We start from the raw sequence: 20347 nt of genomic DNA on the forward strand, positions 1-20347 counted from the left end.
AAGGACTGGTCCCAGAATGTGAGAAGAGGTGGTCAGAGAGGGGCTGACCATGGTCACAGGGCTGTGCATAAGGGAGCCCCCCAAGAAACCCTTGAGGGCACTGTTTGGTGGAACCCCCTTAGCATTGTTTATTCTAGCTGGACTGTAATGAGTCCTTCAGGGATCAAACCACTTTGGCTGTCTAAGCCTTGTGCCAGTTGGCACCAGTTGGTACTCGCTGGCCTTCGCTAAGCCTCTGTGAGAGCCTCGCAGGTACTGGGTTGAGGCTGTTCTGGCAGCAGCTGGCAGGTCGGTCCCAGGTTGACGCCAACCTGACCTCTCTGAACACCTGCTCATTTATCTACAGGTCCCTGACAGGAGACTCTAACAATATGTCCTGTTTGTTGACGAGACATGAACTGTGGCGCAGAGGCCTAGCTCAGGCTCAGGCTTTCTCGCACTTGGGTATGGTGCGCCCTGAGCTTGACACTTCGCACAGCAACGGCAGCTGCCCTGGGCTTTGGGGAGCCATGCAGGCCACTGGGCATCACTCCGCAGATGTCAGCCCTGACTCACATCACTGCTGACTCCTCCCTTCTCTGTATATGTGGCCCTTCCTGACCCAGATCCAGGCAATAGCACTCGGTGGTGACCCTTGTAGGTGACCTATGTATAAGCTCTGACCAGAAGAGCCCGGACTCTCTCCTGTTTCCTCAGCGAAGGGCCATGATTCAGAACCTGAAACCTGAGTTGAGCTCAGATCCTTGACAGGGTCACTGCTCCTGGGATGTTTGTTCTCTTCCTGGTTACCTTTCCCAGAATATTCTAGAAGCCCTTTGAAGTGATGTAACTTGTTTGTCAAAACTTGTATTTTTAAATCATTCATTTTTGAAGTGACAAAATATACACAACAGTTTCCATCTTAAACATCTAGTACATAAAGTATGCTCCCGTTACACACACACCCCATCTTCAGCGCTCCCATGTCCCCAAACCCCATCCCTAGTCCCAGCCCCTGGAAGCCACCACTGCACCTTTTGTGTGGGAAGCGCATGTCCCCACTGAATGCTTTCACCTCGTGGCTGGATCATGTCACTCAGCATGTATCAGAGTTGCTGTCTGTTCAAGGCTGAGGTCCAGCCCGGGGCATAGAGGGCCCAGCACGGGGCCTCACTTGCACATAAATGGATTCGTGGACTTTGTCCGCTGAGGAGCTACTCTGATCAGTTCTGAACGTGGTGTGCTTTTCATCCCTGAGTGTCTCCAGACATAGGTAGCAGGGTGACTGGTCATAGCGCAAGCTGTCTTACCGGCTGAGCCCCCAGCACCAGGGCTGCTGTTCTGATGGCAGGAGCCTCGTGCACAGGCTGCTGTGTCCAGTCTGCCGTCCATGCCCTGTCAGCACTCTCCTGCCCCTGAGGTCAGTGAAGGTTGGGACTGTGCTGAGTAAACACTGATAAGCCTGTTTTCCTGCCACCAGCCGCAGTCTGGGTGATCTGGAGCTCCTTCGGCCTTCTTCATTTCAGCACACCACCACAATAGTGGTGTTTGCCCAAACTCTGCCCTTCACAGTCAGCTCCGGGAGGCCTCAAGAGCATCCATGGAGAGGCCCCTTTCAGGGATCCCATCTGGCTCATCAGACACCTGCCATTCAAGCCAGCTACCTGTGCAAAGTGACTCTGTGGAAGGCCACAGTCTAGCTCAGTTGCCTCTGGACCTCTCTCCTCCATTGCTCAGTCTTTGCTGTTAGCTCATCCCCACCATAGGGCTATTCTTGCTACGGAGGCTCTATTTTGACTCTGCTGAGGCTGGAGTTACTCCAGCCCAAGGACCCCTGGCCTGAGATTCTCCCTGAACTCCTTCTTCATGCGGTTAGGGCTGGCTTTTCTGGAGAAAATCTCTTCCTTGCATGCATGGAATGAAGCCGCACTACTCCCAGGATGGATTGAGGATTGAGCTCTGCCTCACAGCTCACTGGTCTCTCTGTCTTACCCTCTAAGGCCCGGCTGCGCCTGTCTTCTGGCTCCTCCGAGCTTCCTCAATACTGAGGTTCCTTTCTGGGGCCGTCAGCATGGCTCGCCTGATTGGTAGGCCCCCCCTTACTTGCACGCCCTCCCTATCCCAGGACATGACTCTCTTGGCATTTTTGCAGGTCTCTGTTCTGGCCTGAATGATGCTGCTCACTGTCAGGGCCTCGTGCCTATTCCACCTCTCATCCCTCCGTGCTTAAAGCAGGGCTGCAGCTCATATCTGATACCTCTAGCTGGAAGGTGGAGGCAGGTGTTCAAGGTCATTCTCAGCTATATGGAAAAATCAAGGCCAGCCTGAATCCAGGAGATTCTGTCTCAAAAACAAACAAACAAGCACTAACATGAAGCCACTTCTGTCAGAATTCGCTTGGAGTCTAAGGCTGCCCCTTGGAGTAGGGCTAGAAAGATAGTGTCCCAGTGTGTTCAAGGTCTCTCACAGATAAACACACACACACACACACACACACACACACACACACACACACACACACCTTCATGTAGCCAACATACAACTCCATGCAGGCAAGATCTAGGTCCTGGAGTAGAGACTGAATGCTGCCCTGTATCCGCACCTGCCAGAGGCCTGAGGTGAACCCTTCATGGGAGCCAGGCATAGGCCCTCCCTGCCTAACATCTCATCTCTGGTCAGGCACACACTAAGTCAGAGGGGCCCTCTTCTGGGTAGACACCCCCAGAGCTTATGGAGGGTCTGGGAGGGTGCCAGTGAGCTTCCAGGTACCAGACACCCTCTGGGGATCTTGACAGGTTTATGCTATAATACAGATAAGAAGGGCACATGGACACGTAAACACATGTACATTTGAGCATACACATGTGGGCATGGGCACACATATGAACACACACATAGCTTAGACACAGAAGAATGAGCATGTGCAGATGGCACAAACATGCAGCAAAGTACACATAACCATGCATACACATGAACACACAGCATAGAATGTAAGCATGGGTGTGTACATATGAGCACATGCACATGTGGGCACGGTCCTGCAGGCATGGGCGCACGCTGCCTTAGTATCATGTCTGACAAAAGCAACTTAAGGGAGAAAGTTTATTCTAGCTTCTGGTTCCTAGTTGTAGCCAGAGCGGAAAGTGACAGGCAGCAGGAGCCTGGAGCTGCTGGTGTCATTCACAGCCAAGAACGCAGAGGATGACTGCATGCATGCACACCTGCTAGTCACACAGCCCAGGACCCAGACAGGAAATGGCTCCACCCACAGTGGGCAGGTCCCCCACTTCAGTTAGTGTAGTGCAGGCAATCCCCCACAGACATGCCCACAGCCCCACCTGCTCCAGAAATCCCGTGACGAGAGCCTCTTCCCAGGGGATTCTAGACTGTCTGAGGTTGGCAATTAAAACTTATGATAACACACAGACACACACACGTGCCTTCATGTAGCCAACATACAACATACATGCCTTTTAAGAACACACAAACACAGAAATACATACGCCCATGTTGGGCGCGGGCACAGGCAAGGGCACACATGCAGACACATATGACAGACATATAAGCATGGTCACAGGCACACTCACATGGTCTTGGGCAGGAAAGCATGCACACACACACTGAGATGAGTTTAAAGCTGATCTGACTCTCCAGACTCCTTGTTCTCTGGATGCCCAGCAGAACATTCCCTGGCCAGACCCCTCAGTCTTTCTTCTTTTGGCGTTCCCACCATCACACCACCAGGTACGAACATGGCTGCCTGCTCCCCTCTAGGGAGGGGAAGCTGTGTTCTTGCAAGCCAGAGGACAGCCTTAGTTGAGGCTTTCTTGAATGCCCTGGCACCTGAAGCTTGATTTTGAGAGGTGGAGATGAAGTGCCTATGATGGCGGGCACTCCTGTTTAGGTACAGGGCAGCGTGCGTGGTTAAAAAAAAAAAAAAAGTAAAATAGATTCTTCAGTATAAAGGAGAGAGAATGAATGATGAATACTATCTTGGATTGGCTGAATCCCCAAGCGCTCCTCCCAAGTATGGTCTTCTCTGTCTGTGACTGCACGTGGCCAAACCTAATGCTTTAATGGGTTTTTTATAGGATCACTGGGCGGGGGCTGGAGGCAGAGCAGAATGGAAAGAGCTTAGCAAAAAGAAACTTGGTCCTTGCCTTAGAACATGAAGGATGTTAGCACTCAAGTGCAGTCGCCAAGCTGAAGATGTGCTTGGGAAGGAATCCAACCCTAGGAACCGGCAGGTGGAAGGAAACCAGCTTGTTAATTACCTTGTGTTGGTGGGGGTCCTAATGACACTTTGCCGGAGAATGAATGAAGTGCGCTGACGTGGCATCCGGCACCCAATGGCCACAGATGAATCCCATCTCCTCAGGAAGAGCCCTGACCTATCTCGATGCCCAGGGAGGTGATCCCTGATATAACCTGGAGGGCTGTGGGCTTGCAGCTTCCTGGCTCTTAGGGTATTTAAATTCCCTGGGAGACTCTTTGCTTCTTCCTGTGTGCGTTTAAAGTGAAACTCGGGTGTGGGGAAAAGATTTCAACAGCCCTAGCCTGAGAAGCAGGAATGGTGAGCAAGCTGCTAAATGCTTTACTCGCTTGCCTTTTCTGAGTAGGTAACAGTCCAGGGCTTGTGCAAATGGTGCTGGCAGCTTGGTTGCAAGTGATTAACTTCTCATTCTAACCTTTCCAATCCCTTAACATCTTATCGCTTGTGAGTTTCTGTTATTCAGGAAGCTGGCAAGAGGTCTTGATATTTTTGGAAAGCATTTTTAGTGAAAACAGGCTTACGGTCATTTGGGGACTGGTTGATGTGTTATTGGTCAAAACCGAAAGTATAGTTAGCAGTTTCCTCCTCTGCTGCCAGGTGGAGAGTGAGGTGGGGATCCTGGGGCCATGAGCAGGCTGCAGGGGTACCACTCCAGGGCTTGCTGGGCTCACCCTGGGGAGTCCCACAGGTCCTGCCCCGCCCCTGCATGTCCCCTTCGGGATGCTGGATAAACTAAGGAGAACGGGCCAGTGTTTACCACTGTTTGATTAAAATGAACAGTGTGTATGTGATCTGAACGTGATTGTGAGACACTCCCTGCAGGGGCGGTCCTCCAGGTGGACAGCGGGTGCCTGAACCAACTCCAGAACCCTGCTCGGTCCTCCCAAATCTAGTACAGCCATGGCCCACAGATTTTGCTTGCATTCCATCAGGAACTTTGTGAGGTTTGTGTCAACTATGAGCTGTTTCTGTCGAATCTTCCATGAGAATCTTAAACTTGGGATGCTCTCTGTGATTGTGGTGACGTTTAGAAAACTCTCCTCTGAAGTGTGTGCTTGACCCTGAAGCCCCAAAGAGGACACAGCAGCCACTAAGCACTATCACACATGCTGTTTCACGTCACTTTCAGCTACCCAGAGTGCCGTCTGGATTGCTGGCTTTGCCTTGAGTCAATCTCCCTGTGTAGATACCTTTCCTCTTCCCACCTTGCCAATGGCAGCTGTTGATGAGGACAGGCTGGACTGTGGCTTGCAGAAGTCCCTGGGTCCTGAAGGTCACTGTCTCCCCGTGCATTTCTGGCCTCTGGTTTTATGTCGGCATAAAAACCACAGCTCTCGTTTTAAGCAGGGTAAGAGATGGTTTAATCTGGAGCCTTACGAGTGACCATGGCCCTGGAACACAGATTTAGGTTACCCCAAATTCTATACTCCATGTGGAAACAGTTTCATAAAGTTTTCATAGTCTTACAGAACAAAGGAAGTCATACACCAGAGCAATTTTGAAATACACTGGTGGTATTTAAAATACACCCAGAGAGACAAGTACAGTGAAACGAGGAGAGCCATTTCATAGGCCCACGGTGCTAACTGATGGCTTCCTCAGCTCTTGGATTGGGGGAAGGCAGTGTCCTCCTAAGGACTAGCTTCTGATAGGTTTTACTTGTTCTCACAAGGGGGTGGCTCAGACACAGAGTGAGTAGGGCAGGGCAGGGCGGTCCCAGAAGCTAGCCCAGGATAAAGTAATTACCCTCTGGACTACAAACTTCCAATCTCTCCCCGGTACTGAGATTCCAGTGGGCTCATCAGTCTCTGCAGAGCCTGACTCCTTCAAGGGGCTTATTTGCAGAATTTCTTGTTCACCCTGCAGGAGCTCCTGTGTCCCCAGCACACTCTGTGTCCGTGGGAACTGGCTGCCCTGCATCATGTCTGCTGTGGGCTAACACTGGTGAAAGTGTCACCCTCGGCTGAAGCCAGCTTTGAGGCAGCCGTGGTCACCCTGGTGCTCTGTTCAGGTGTTTTCATCTTCCGGTCATGTCCACCTCAGGGAAATAGGAAATTCCCTGGTGGCACCATGTGGGCAGCCAGTGGGTTTGTTCACCAGTTCAAGAAGCAGTCAGGGTTATTGGGGTCACTTAGAGGGTGCCATGTGTTCTAACGAAGGATCCAGGAGGAGCAGAACGTTGAAACTATGTCAGAAGCTATTGTCAGAAGCCATGAAGACTGACTACATTTTTAAAAATGCAACAAGGACAGGCTTTAGAGTAAGTCACTCTTCCGGGCAGCCCAGTGGGTAGTCACCTCAAAGAGCTGACTGTGGGGACAGAGGGAGGACACATCACATCAGGATGTGAACTCAGCCTGGGCAGCACTTAGGAATCACGAGTGTAGGGGTGGAGATAAGGGTCAGAGGTTAACAGCATCAACTGGCTGCTCTTTCAGAGGAGCCGGGTTCAATTCCTAGTCCCCATCCAGCGGCTCACGACCATCTGTAACTCCAGTCCCAGGGAATTCTAATACCATCTGTGGTCTCTGAGGACAGAGCCTGCAGGGGGTACACAGACACACATGTAAGCAAAGTGCCCACACACGCAAGATACACATAAAAACAAAGAGGAAAAGAAGAAGCATAAATGTAATCACAGAGCCCTCTTGGCTCTGTGCCCACTTGTGGACCTGATTTAAATCCACTGCTGGTCGAAATGGGGCCTCTCTGTCTATGGGAGAAAAAAATAAGTCATCATGAATAAAAATTCCAAGACCACTTTTAGAAATTGAATTAGGTAAACAACCCAAAAAGCATCACAAGGATTTATGAACCAAGATGTTTATCATAGCTGTTATTTGTAGTTATAAAAACTTGGGGGGGGGGGGAAGCAAAATTATAGGGGAAAGGGCTTGGTTGAATTATTTATCTGTTAAGATTGTAGCTGCCTATTAAATCTTTTGCTATGCATAAAACTGCCAGCGGTAAGAACACACTGTGGCTAGGCCAGTTCATGGCACAGGCACATGTTGGGAGATTCTCCCCATGAGTAACCACTGTGTTCTGTCTGAGGAAGCTGTCTCATGTGTCCCATGTTCCCTGAAGTAGGGAAAAGACTGAAAATCGCAGGCACAGGGGCAACAGAATTTGTCTTTGATGCCTGCTTCTGAGAGATCTTCTCACATAGGCTGGGCCTGGTGGGGCTGCTGGCAGTTGAGAGGTGTTTCATTATAAGTTGATTCTCATGGGGGAAAGAATCCACGGGAGACTTTGTTTGAAATCCTGCCAGTGGCGCTCTTGAAGGACGGTCTGCACACACAGGAAGCCTCGCCAGAGCAGTTCACGGTGTCAGACTTTCATGGCCACCTGTGGTGGACAGACCAAGCGAGTGTAGAGGATACAGTGGGAAAAAAAAAAAAAGGTGCTGGGGACAAGGCTCTACCTTCTATTTTCTACCACTTCTCAATAATGCCATGGAATTTTCAGTCCATCCATGGGTCAATCCATTGATGAAGTGAGCACCCCAATGATCCAGCTACATAAACCTTTTGGGGAACCCTTCAGGTATATACCACAAGGACCGCACTGTGAGAAGGGCCAGCCTGAAGGTCCTGGTCTGGCTCCTGCTGAGCCAGGAGACAAGGCAGGGCTGGACCTATCACTCAGAGCCTGGTGTTTTTTCACTGCCTCTTGGGAGAATCCTGGTACAAACAGATCTGAGGAGCAGCCATGCGTTTTGGGTGTGTTTACAGTCAACAACAGGGGTGCCCCAGGATCTTGTAGCAGAAATGACTGAGGCGAGCTTAGACTTCAGTGATGGGGTATCACCCACAAGGGAGGTAGCCCAGGGCCCTCTGATTTACACGTTCTCAGAGGGCCCCTTGTACCAACTGTGGGTTCTGCCTCTGGGTCCTCATCCCATCTACCCCTTGTAGTGACAATTTTGGAATTTTGGTTTCTTTTTTTAAAAAACATGGAAATAGTATAAGAATATGTTTTCGTTTTAATCCCAGGTGTGAGGCTATGGGGCAGCTTTGCAGTAGCTGACTATGATTTACCTCGTTTTCTAGCAGAGGTGTGATTTTGCCAGCTGCAATAGTCTCTGCAATTGTGTGACTTTAGGAAATTTTAAGGAATTTGTGGAATTCTGGAGACTTTTCAGAGGGTAGTTGGTATTGCCAACTACCACAACTTGTGAAATTAATAATATTTAAGATTTATTCATATAATTATTAAGGCATTTGTAAAGGAATTGATTGTTCTTTCAATATTAATAATGCTGGTTACTAATACAGTGGCAGTTATTCCTTAACCTGCTGTTTTATAAATAAAGGACACAAAAACTTGTTAGATTTATAGTAAGCTTTAAAACACTAGGACTGGGCAGGTATCACCCCGCTAAGCTCTCTTGTCTGCTTCATCCAAGATCCCTATAAGTACTCGCTCATGTTCCACTTGGGCTGTTTCCTCCTTCAGGCCAGTCTTCAGAGCAAGCTGCTCCTGGCCATGTACTCTGGTTACACTAACCCAGGACAACCTGCTCCTTTCTTCCTCCTTCCTCCCTCTCCTCATGGTTCTTTTGCAACCCCAAAGCCCAGGAACTTTAGTTCAGCCTACGTTTCTCTGCCCAGCCCAGGCTGTAGGCAACTTTATTAGCCAATCAGGGAGAATTTGGGAGGCAATGATCACACAACGTCATTTTGGATCCATGAGAATTTGCTTGTAGGACAGTAAGGATCTTGGGGGCAAGCAATTAACATTTGACTACATAGTCGCTCCAGATCAACACCAACAGGTATGTAAATGCTAGGGCTCCAAGAGATGGGGGGGGTTGTTGGTTGGTTATTGCTTGCTGTTGGTTGAGGTTTGTTAAATAGTTGTAGGCAAAGGCGAAACAAGAAGAGGAAGAAATTAGCTATTTTGATGGTGAAGATCAAACTTGACACCCTAATCAGCAGGAAGTAGTCTAATGATGATGTCCCTCCCCCTCTAACCCCGACTTTGTTCAGGGATCGCCTTCCTTTGCTCTCTATCCTTTTTTCTCTCATGTCTAGTGTTAAGAGGGTTGGTTAAAAGGGAAGAAGAAACGGGGTGGAGAAGAGTAGAAGAAAGGAGAACCCACAAAGGAGCAAATGCCGGCCACAACCCCCCACTCTCCCTATCTGGCAAGCCCCTCTACCTGCCCCCTCCCCACTTGTGTCCTTCTCTGTATGAACTCCCACTTGCGTCCCCCCCCGCCCGTGTCCTTTCTCCCCTCCCCCTGCCCCATTCTACAGGAGAGGCTGAGTTTACAGGAGCAAGCCATGAAAGGCACCTACACATCCACCCTGGCCTTGCTGTCTGGACCTCATATTACATCCTTCCATTCTTCCCATTTGCCCAGAGACAACTGGATTAACTAAATTCATGTAAGATATGGAAATTCATACAACATAACTGTTAGCCTTCATGCATTTTCTCAGTTACACATCCACAGAGAGGTAGTTGGGTAAGGCTTTTACCATTTCTAGGATATTTAAATACGATTTTCTTGTAAAAATGTTAGAAGTCAGTATTTCCTTTTAAAAAATACTTAGAAATGCTTGTGCTGGAACGCGTACAAGCCACGCAACCTGGGCTGTTATCAGCCATGTTTCTGCCTGTTTAGCTGAAGTCGTTTTGGTGCCTACGGAGGCTCTTTTTCATCAAGCTCTTGGCAACAGTATTCATTCATTTTATCGGCACCATCTGGAGCTCTGAGATGCAATTTTTTATTTATCAATCAAGTAGACCATGAAATGTATTTGAGGTGCAATATTAAATTCCCCCAGGTTTTGAAGGCCTGATTCTCTAGGAGATTTCCCTCTGCTCTAGCCTGAACACTGAGTCATGCATATTTTGTGGTTATTTTTCTTTCTTTACTGTAATAAGCAGACACTGAGTGGCTCCACGCTTCTGAGGAACACAGTGTGTGCCAGCATTTGTGGTGGCCTCTGTCTGGGCGAGCATCCCTGTGAGTTCTTGCCTTGCACTTGGGGGAGGGGTGGTCTTCTGATGTAAGCAAAGTCTGGGGGGGCAGCCTTGCCTTCTCCATGGGGACTCTATGTTCACGGTCAGCAAAGGGGTCCCCAAATCTTCTTGCCATCAGACCTGATTGAGGGCAGCTCATACTTGTGCAAAGTGGCCTTCTCTGAGTTGGGAGTGAGAAGCCAGGTGCTGGTCAAGTCCCTTTCTTGGGCACTGAGCCTGGCAGAGAAGCTGCATGGCCATGGGCAGCTGTGAATGCAGCCTAACATGACACCGTACACAGACTTGACTTGAGTGTACAAGTCACCACGAATGAACTTTGTAGATGATAATGCCATGCTGCTTGTCTGCTAGAATGCTCCAGGGGATCTGTGAGCATTTCAGTTCTTCCAACTGTTTGAGCATCTACTATAAAACTCCAGGTCGCCTGCTCCACGCCAAGAGCCACATCTAGATCCACTCAGCCACGTCTGCCAAACGGACACAGCATCAAACTGTGCTGTAAATTCCCATCTCACTGGAGCTTCCGGACCTCCCGGTGGATGATGGTTAACGCAGAAACTCACAACTGGTCAAAGTGCAGAAAATAAATGTCATTGGAGTGCTCGACCTCAGAGCAGACATCTATATCACACACCTTCCCCAAGGACCTCCCTCAGCGACCATCATGAGGGATGGAAAGACTGTAACAGCCAGAGCGTGGGAGGATCAGAGCAGCCCAGTATCTTCTGGACACAACAGGCTACTGCATGCATCAGCTCACAGCATCTGTGGCTGCCTGCACAGACCAAGCCAGTCAACCTTCCAGCGGGGAGTGGGGAGTTGAGGAGCCGTGGACCATTGGTGGCTTCTAGGGGAGGGTCAGGTAGTTCCCCTTTCTTTACATTTCAGTTTATGTGTATGGATGTTTTATTTGCACTCATGTATGAGCACTGTTTATGTGTGTAGTGGCCATGGAGGACAAAAGAGAGCATCAGATCTCCTGGAACGTTGAGTTATAGGTGGTTGTGGGATGCCGTATGGGTGCCAGAAATCAAACTCAGATCCCTGAAAGAGTAGCCCTCAACAGCTGAGCCATCTCTCTAGCCCCAAGAAAGTCAATTTTCTTTAAAGAACCTTGGTAGGTTCTCCACATTCTACTGCTGAGTGGCATGCAGGAGTGTACGGCCAGCACAGATCGGAGTCAATGGAATATCAGGAAAAAGAAAAAAGGATACAAAGTTGGTAAAGGGATGAGTAGGTGGGGGTGAATCTGGGAAGAGTTAGGAGTGGGAGGTGAATATGACTAAAAAATATTGTATGAAGTTCTCAAAGAATTAATCAAATTATTATTATTATTATTATTATTATTATTTTAAAAGCCTAGAGTCTCAGACACTTCCAAACACTAGCCGGCAGTGGAAATACACACGTGTGCCTGTTCAGTAAATCTTCCTCCAAGCAGCTTTCCCCACTATAGACATGGATAAGGGTGATACCCTCTAAGCTGGTGGCTCTTTCAGCTGAGGATGGCCTATGTGTCCCTGGAGCCAGTAGGCATGCACTTGTCTGTACCAGTATTAACCCCTGGGAATGGAGCCTTGCCTGAGCTGCCTCAGCATGTGCCAGAAGACTTGGCCAGACTGTGCTACTCTGGGTTTCCTGCAGGAGAATAAGGGCAGAACCCTCTATCCTGTACTGCTCGAGGTCTCCCACAGAATAGAGCAAGGGTGGCACCCTCCCCACTGTGCTGCTCAGGGTCTCCAGCATTGAGCAAGGACAGAAACCTCTGCCCTGAGGCTGGCTCTTTCCAGATCTGAATGAAAGCAGAGACCCTGGTCCATGCCGTTTCAGTTCTCCAGCTTCCCAAGCTACGGTGCTCCTTTCTGGGTTCACGGTGTCCTCACAGGGTGCCTGTTCCTTAACTTTCTGCACCATCACAGTGCAGCTTCTTCATCATGGTGTCAGGAGGCTGACTCTGCACAGCGGCAGGACACTGATGCACTGAGCTCTGGTGTCACTGCTGCTCAGACACCAGAAAGTAGGCCTCAGGGGTGTGACAGATCTCTCCACTTTCTCTTAAACCATTTGGAAACCACTCTGGAAGAAAGAGGACAGGATGTGCAGCTCACTTCCACGTGATTGCTCCTGCTTGCTTGTGAAAGCTGTGATGAGTACAGTGGTCTCACACTGCACAGCAAACAACAGAAGCAGCAGACAGAGCGTGCACCTCAGCCAGCCACACTCACCCAATGCCTTTGCTGGACACCTGCTGACGCCCCTCCCTCTTCTGTGCCAGTGGAGATAGCACTCCCCGTGCCGTGGCCTGGAGGCCCACCTGGCACCTGGACACCACTGCTCTGTGGCAGCTGCTTGGCTTTCCTCAGTTCGTGCAGGCACTTCCTTCCCTGGGCAACATTCATTCTTCCGGTAGCCTTGACCCTTGATGGCACAAGACTGAGTAAAACCCGGTGCTAGAAAAGATGCCCAGGATCATGTCAGAGAAGCACCCCCACCCCCACTCACCCTGGAAACTGAGCAGCTGGCTGTGACAGACTTGGACATCAAAGTCCTGCTAAGAAGCCAGCTTAGAGAACATGGAGCCCCAGTCTGTGTGCGTGGAAGACGGTGGGTGGTTTCATTCAAAACTACACTATGCCCGTACTGCCCAGAAGTCCTTGGCACCTACCCAGAGGAGCTGAGAACTCAGAGCCACAACCTGCATGTGGGTGTTCTTCCCAAGCCCTGGAAATGTGGAAGTTCTCAGTGTGCGCCCACATGAAGTAGTCAGTGAACACACAAGCTAGCCATTCAGACAATGAACGGAATGTCATCCAGGGAGAGAAAGGACATGGGAACCAACCCTAAACACACTCTGCTGAGCGAAAGAAGCCAGATGAAGGCTCTGCTGGGGGATCTGCTGTGTTACAGTGTGGCAAAGAAGACCATGGAGACAGAGGGAGTGTCAGCACTGCCTGGGAAAGGTGGTGACAAGTGCAGAGGATTTGGTTTGGGTATGTTTTGAGAGAGGTCTGAGGCTGGCCTCACAAGTTCAGCTCTACCTCCAAGGTTTAGCACAATGTCCAGATTATAGGATTTTTAAGGCAGTGAAACAAATGCTACTGTAATGATGGATGGACAATGGTCATAGAATGTCATGTTATGAACAGTAACTAAAGCATCAGGAGAGATCCAAGGAGTCCTGGAAGGAATGAGGCCTATGACAAGAGAATCTGCCGCACTGCAAATGTACCAAGGCCCTCCCCAAAGGACAGGATTTTCAGGACCAACATTGGAAACGGAACCAAGCGGAGGACAGCGAAAGGGACAGACGGAGCCCTTTATGATGCTCGGGCTAGGTGAGTTCCGTCCCGTGAGAGCACAGGTTTACCTGCTGACTCTGCACATACCCACTAACATGCTCTTCTAAGTGACAAGTGATGGGGGAGGCCCCCCTTTCTCACCAACATAGGAGGCCACAGGAAAGCAAGGTCAAAGGCTGATACTGGCAAGGTCTGGAGTCATTGTGGCAACTCACTTCAGCTCAGTACAGAGCTGATGTCACCTTCAGAAACCTGGGAGAGCCCTAGTGTACATCATTGTCTCCTCCTGATGGCTGGCTGGGCCTGGAAATGTTAGCCCAGCACCGAGGGGCCTGCCTGCTAACCCCTCTTGTCTAACACTCCCTCCAGTGAAAGATCCAGGCTCCCCAGAGAACTGGCTGGATCTAGGATGAGGGCAGGAAACACAGACAATGACCCAGAAGCTCGTGGTGCCAGAGAATCAGGAAGTATAAAAAATATCCCAAACCCACAATGACGGGGCAGCTCAGAGGGGTGCAGGCGCCTAGCAAGAGCCGGGTTAGCCAATACCGGAACAATGAGCACCGGAATAGGTTGGGTGAATCTTGATGCAAAATACAAAATACCCACGAGTACACACTGACGTCAATGACAGAAAAAAACCAGTCCTGCTGGGAAGGTGAGGCAAGCTCCATGCTCATCTAGCAGGGCCTGGCCCCTACTTCCTCAGGGTGGGTCACTGAAACAGGGGGCTGGAGGGGGCAGTATGCAGAGGAGGAAAGCTACTCTCTCAGGAGCTGGGGGGACCTGTCACACACCCCTGAAGATCCACCTTGTAAGTCTTTGGGTTCAATGGACGTTACCCCATTCATACCCACACTGTGGCAGATGTGTAGGCCGTCATAGGGGCAGGCGGGGCAGCATGGGAAGGCTCTTGCCTTTTGGTTCTGCTTTTGCCTGTTTCGCTGCATCAACCATGGCTCCACAGTTCTGAGGGCCTGGCTTCCTCCAGCAAGGACGACGATTCTTAATGTTTTCCATAATAAAACTATTAGTTGTTTAGGAAAGCTGGACACTTTGTCTAAGTCTTGATGTGTTTTATATGACAAGTAACTCGAAACCATTTATCTTGACACCAAGAAAAGCACCCTAACCGTTCTTTCTTACCCATGTGTCTGTTGGGGACAGGAGGTGTCTTTTGCAACGCCGTCCCCAATTCTGATTGTGTGCAAAAGCTCTGTGTTTGAGCTAAGCTGAATGTGGGATCCTGCTGGAATTGCACCAGGTGAACCAGATGGCCTTCCGGGTGGCACTGCCCACGGCCAGCTCAGGCAAAGGGAGCCCTGGCTGCCTTGCTCCATTTGCTGTCAGTTGGCTATGTAGGTCAGCTCTCCCTGGATCTCAGGACTGCATCAGAATAGACAGACGACTTTGACTTCCAACTTGAAACCTTATGTGCCGATCACTTAACCGAAGCCTTCTCTTAAGAATTCACACACATCCGGAGAAGCGTCTGCAGTGACACTTAGTCTAGTTCCGTGCGTGTTGTTGTAAATGTCAAAGTGGCCACAGGATGGCATCGTGTACCCCCTGCGCCGGTGCTGTCCGGGGCTGATGTCAGCAGTGGGTTTGTGGGCGTGGCAGCGCTTGCCCTCCCGTGGACGTGCTCTGTCTGTTACGTGACTGTTGTGCAACCCAAAAGCTCAGGCAGCGTTACCCTGAGAGGTGGACCCTCTTGTTTTGGGCGGGTTGTAAACCTCCGCCCACCCACCTCATGGACAGTGGTCCAACGGGGTGTCTAGGAGACTCTGGGATGTACGGGGTGTGGAAATGGCATCCACCCACAGCCTTCCGGTGTGGTGCACACAGGGTAACTGTTTTGCTCTCGTCGCACCAGCTTTCAAGAGGCTGATGCAGGAGGACTGCCATGAGTCTGAGGCCAGTCAGGGCTACATAGTGAGATCCCTTCTCAAAAACAGAGTAAATAACAGGCAGATGACGACCTTTGCAGCCGTAGCTGCGGGGTGGCTTAGGAATGTGGGATCTGGTCCCAGCCCTCTCGGCTGCCCCCCAACCCCAGGAAAGGCTTCTGACTGTGATGTGAGGTGAGCTGGGGTCTGATCAGCCTCATTAGGAATCCCACAGCCTATGCTCCGGACAGAGCTGGCTCCTCCCTAGGGCCTCCTCTCACAATCATTTGGCCGCAGTTGATCCTTCTGCCTGTCTGAGCTCCACTTTCCCATCTTGTGATCCAGAGAGCAGGTCCAACCCAGTGTCTGTCCAGGTAGGGGAAGCTGCTGGCCAGCCCCAAGGAGGCCTCTGAGGCAGAGTGCCGAGAAATGCCCTCATCTGTGCATCAGGAGAAGGGAGCTGCGTGTACCACAGACAGCCCTTCCGCCCACTCCGGCACGTTCAGTCCCCCCCGTTACTCAGGATCGCACAGCTGCCACAGAGCTGCCTGCAGCCAGTGGCTGCTCACCTACCAGGCAGCTGGCTGCAGGCAGCTCTGTGGGCAGAATTCTCCAGACAAGGAAGGCAACTGTGCAAGAAGAGGCTTTGGGGCCGCCCTCCCTAGAGACAGGCACAGTGGCGGGAGGGTCAGCAGTGACCCTGTGGTCATGAGGACCAGCTGAACTGCTGTGGAGCCTGGGGAAAGGGCTGGGGTGAGCCTGGGATCTGGGGGTGTCACTGAGATGCCCCGCCGGCTTCAGGCTAGCACTGCAAGCCTAGCACAGTGGCACAAGACAAAACATCTGCTGTAGAAAGCTGTGCTCAGGATTAAACTTCCTACTGTCAGACCTCTCCAGGCAGGCAGCTTCATCCTCCATGACAGGGCTTCCTTCCTGAGAGCTCTCTGAGTCACCACCCATGCAGAGGTATGTCACAGTCCTGGCCACTGAAACGCTTATGAGGTGATAGTAGCCACAGCCCCAGCCTGGAAAGAAGCCTAGTGACCAGAACACAGGGTAATAGAGAAACTCTTACCTGCAAAGTCCGGTCCCCGACCAGATGCAGTGCTCCTCGCAGCCAGTAGGTGGCAGTGTTCCTTGCCTTCTGAAATGAAACCCACTGTCAGAGAATTTGCCAACAATCTAGAATTGCTTGGGAAGAGTCTCAAGGCGAGAATGTCTATGGGAAGTTGCCTTGATCACTCTAAATGATGAAATAGAGCAAATCCAACAGTGGGAGACATTCCCTGGGTCTGGGTCCTGAATTGTGTGTATGGACAGGGAAAGCAAGTGGCTGGAACACTGTGTGTTTATTTCTCTCTGCTCTTTGTTGTGGGTGCATCTAACTGCATCAGGTACCTGCCTTGACTTTCCCCTCAATGATGGGCTATGTAACCCGGAATTAAGCCAAATAAACCTCCTTTCCCTTGAAGCTGCTTTTGTTCGGCAACTGGAAAAGAAACAGGACACTGTATTCAGGGTATACACTAAATTACACACCTGAGCAGATGTTAGGCCGCCCTGTGTTCCAAAGAAGCAAGACATGGAGCAGTTCCCCATCACTCTCAGTGCTGGACATGCTCCTGGGGAAGGGGCAGAAGCCTTCGTCTCGTGATCACAGCCATCCAGGTGTGAATGTCGCGGATGCCCAGGTGTGTACCTCAGTCACTGTGACACCATGACAGCGTGGATGAAGCTGTGAGTCCTTGGCTTCCAGCTCAGCACAGCATGATGTCACCTGTGCTCCTTAAAGCTCTGTGGGTGCCCTCTGCTCACCTGGGGGCGGGCGGTGGAGCTTGAGTGGCAGTCTGGCTTCTGCTCACCTGGTGCCCTCTGCTATAAGCTGCTTTATCCCAAAGTGCTCACTAGGGGGCAGAGTAGCCACGGCTTCAGCCTCAGGCTGGAAAGCCCGTTCTCAGGGGAGATCTCTGAAGGTGCTGTTATCCATGTGCGGGCACCAAGCTCAGGCTTCTCAGACAAGGACTCTGGAGAAAAGTGAAAATGAGGCGAATTTTCACATTGAGTCTGTGTATGCTTGCATGCCACCCCCAGAGCTGATGGTACCTGTGCAGTCAGCCGTAGAGCCAGGGCTGGAAGGGCCCACCTGCCAGGTGCACAGGGCACGGAGGGGCAGGCTGCAGTCAGAGGTGCTCACTGCTCAGTGCCCAGGTTGGTCCTACCTGCATTTCTAGTCTCTTCCCTGGGAAGGAAAGGTGAAGGCCCCAAAGAGGCCTTTGATGGCCTCAGAGTTGTGCTGATCCTTTAAGACTGGGCTTTCCCATCACAGTGACCATGTGTGCCATCCTTCCTCCGGAGAGAAGGGGCTGGCGTTCTGCTCCGGACCCTTATCTTTGTCCATCTGTGTTTGTGGAAGTCTCAGAGCTTTTGATGGCTGTACTCATTGTCCCTTTCCCTCCCCACACTTTGATGTGAATGGCTGGAATCTGTGTGGGTGACACCTTACTCTGACTAAATCCAAGACCCTCCTGCATGTGTCCCAAGACCGTCCACTATGTGTGTCTAAGATTCCGTTTCTTCACTTCAGGATATAATGACAGGACTCCGTTCTGGAGTGATCCGTGCTAGACCCACAGGGGTGTAATTACAGCGCAGCCTAGGTCGTCAGCACTCTGCGTTAGCTTGTCTCAAGCCCTGTTCTGATATACGTGCTTTATCTCAGGAATAAACATGTCCTGGCAACAGACCCTGGCACACCAGGTCCTGTTTCATGCTGAGGCCCCAGAGGCAGGCAGAGAGAGATCCGTGCCTGCTCTCCAGGCCTTCAAGACTCCTCTGAGAGGAAAACGGACCTGAGGTTACCTGGAGGTCACGGTTTCCTCTGAAACAGAGGAACCGGCAGCACAATGAACTTTGTTATCTTGGGAATTCTTTTGAATGAGCTCTCCAAAGACCTGGAAGCCGGCTATATTGGCAGTTCTCTAAGAAAAGCTACAGAGGAGGCAGAAGTGTGGCTTCCCAGATGGTGGGGAGGCCTGCTTGTCCCTCTGTCATTTAATGCGATGCCCCAGAATTCAGCATGGGGAACAGAAGGCATGCCAGGACCTTACATCCCAGAAGCCCAGTCTATTTGTGCAGCCGTGATAAAATGCCACAAGCAGGACACTTTATAAAGAGCGGAAGTCTATGTCCCCACAGTTCTAGAGGCCAGGAAGTCTGAGGTCAAGGTGCCAACACTAACTGGGAACCTCGTTGAGTCGCACCCCCTCTCCCCAGCCTCACCCCACCTAAGGCAGAAAGTGAGCCGGGAGAAGCAGCAAGGGAAGAAACTTCATCTCACGAGCAGAGCAGTGCCTGCGCTGCTACCTGGAATGCCGACTGTCTCAGGAAAACCCAGGGTCCCGGGACAACTAACCCAGCTCTCAGAAAGGGAGAGCCACGCAAAGGACTTGATCTGAATTCTGATTTTGCTGCATGGCCGAAGCAGGGCAGGTCTTCTGAGGACCTCCGCAGGACTGAATGGAGGACTTGGAATCTCCGAATGATCCTACAGGCCTGTCCTTCGGCCCAGGTCCACTGGCTCCGTGGAAGGAGGACAGCTCTCATAGACAGCGTCAGAAAAGCTGGGTGTCTGGATGTGGCTCGGCAAGAAGCAATGTTTTAGTCTAAATGGATTCCATAGTTGAACACAAGATGCAAAGCCAAAAAACCTTTAGGAAAAGGAGTAAGCGGTATTTACAACCTGGAATTGAGCCAATTCTTCCATGTAATGCCAAAAGCACCAGTTAAAAAAAAACCCTCAATACATTTGACCTTATCAAATCTGAAAACTTGTGCTCTGGGGCAGCCATGTTAGACTCAAAAGACAAGCATCAGACTGGGAGGAAAGATGCACAAACCATACATCTGGCGAGGAACTAGGCAGCCACAAACTCAGCCACAGAAACAGACAGCCCATGGGTGGCATCAGCCCGCAGGCTCGCTGCTCCGATGGTGAGGTACACAGATCACCAGTCCTCACCCAGTGGAATAGCTAAGACCTGAAAGAGTGGCCATCCAAATGCCAGGGGGACTGGAGAGCCAGGCTCAGTGCATATGTCCATATTAGAAAACAGCCTGGCTACTTCTAAGAGGAACCTGCGGAGGTCACAGTCCTGGCGATTCATTGTGAGAGGTGGATGGGCATGCCTCATCACCCAGCTGCAGATGTTTGTAATTAGCTTTAGCTATTAAACTAAAACCTGTGAAGAAACCATGCGCCTCTGTGGTTAGAGCATGTAGCGTGTGCACATGGGACGGGGAACATGATTCAGCCACACGAAGGAAGGAGCTGGGGTGCTCTCCCCCACTTCGGGCCTCTAGAAGTCCTTTAGTAAAGAGCAGCCCCAAGGAGCCTGTGCCATAGGGCCCCTCTCACACAGTACTCTTGCAGTTGTACAATGCGACGGCACAGGCAGAGCTAGGGTCCCTGCGCTGAGGGAATGGGGAAGGGCTGGGACTGTCCAGGCAGCTCAGGATGCCATGGCTGTTCTGTGTCCACCATCCACTGTTTCTACTCCAGGGATTTGTTGTGATGTTGAGCTGAGGGTTGGGGAACTATTGGGGGGGGGGACACCCTTTCTCTTTCTACTCTCCTCCTGCCCCAATGGCATATCAATCTGGCATTATCTAAAAACACACAAGGCTCTACCCTCTGCCAGCAATCCCACCCTGAAGTTCAGCCTGGGAGCACTCCTGCACAGACTCGCTGAGATCGGAAGAGGCGGGTGACTCTCCTTTCAGATAGCCACGGTCTCCACTGGCTTGTAAACACTGATTCCTGCTGTATAGGTTTCCGGCTTGAGTGGGTGTCACGCCGGTTAACTCAGGTCTAGTGACCTTGATGTTGGCCTTTGAAAATATATCTTCCAAGTTAAGGC

The 20347-nt window shown here is 50.9% G+C and overlaps 1 protein-coding gene and 1 long non-coding RNA gene across 10 annotated transcripts in view; one reads left to right on the plus strand and one right to left on the minus strand.

The window, feature by feature from the left end:
• The window catches only part of Mcf2l (MCF.2 cell line derived transforming sequence like), a 142131-nt gene that overhangs the window by 6678 nt on the left and 115106 nt on the right, over positions 1-20347 (plus strand). The window lies entirely within an intron of this gene.
• Positions 3790-20347, minus strand: part of LOC132653583 (uncharacterized) — a 32929-nt gene continuing 16371 nt past the window's right edge. For 3 of the 4 annotated variants that reach the window (XR_009591298.1, XR_009591297.1, XR_009591296.1), the window contains 3 exons: positions 16971-17455; positions 16507-16575; positions 3792-6793 (listed from right to left, as the gene is read on the minus strand). This is a non-coding gene — a long non-coding RNA (uncharacterized LOC132653583). Of the gene's footprint in view, positions 6794-16506; positions 16576-16970; positions 17456-20347 lie in introns of all 4 variants that reach the window. The other variant, XR_009591295.1, reaches the window with a different exon arrangement.

This window comes from Meriones unguiculatus, chromosome 4 (genome assembly GCF_030254825.1).
Source record: "Meriones unguiculatus strain TT.TT164.6M chromosome 4, Bangor_MerUng_6.1, whole genome shotgun sequence".
Taxonomy (NCBI): Eukaryota; Metazoa; Chordata; class Mammalia; order Rodentia; family Muridae; genus Meriones; species Meriones unguiculatus.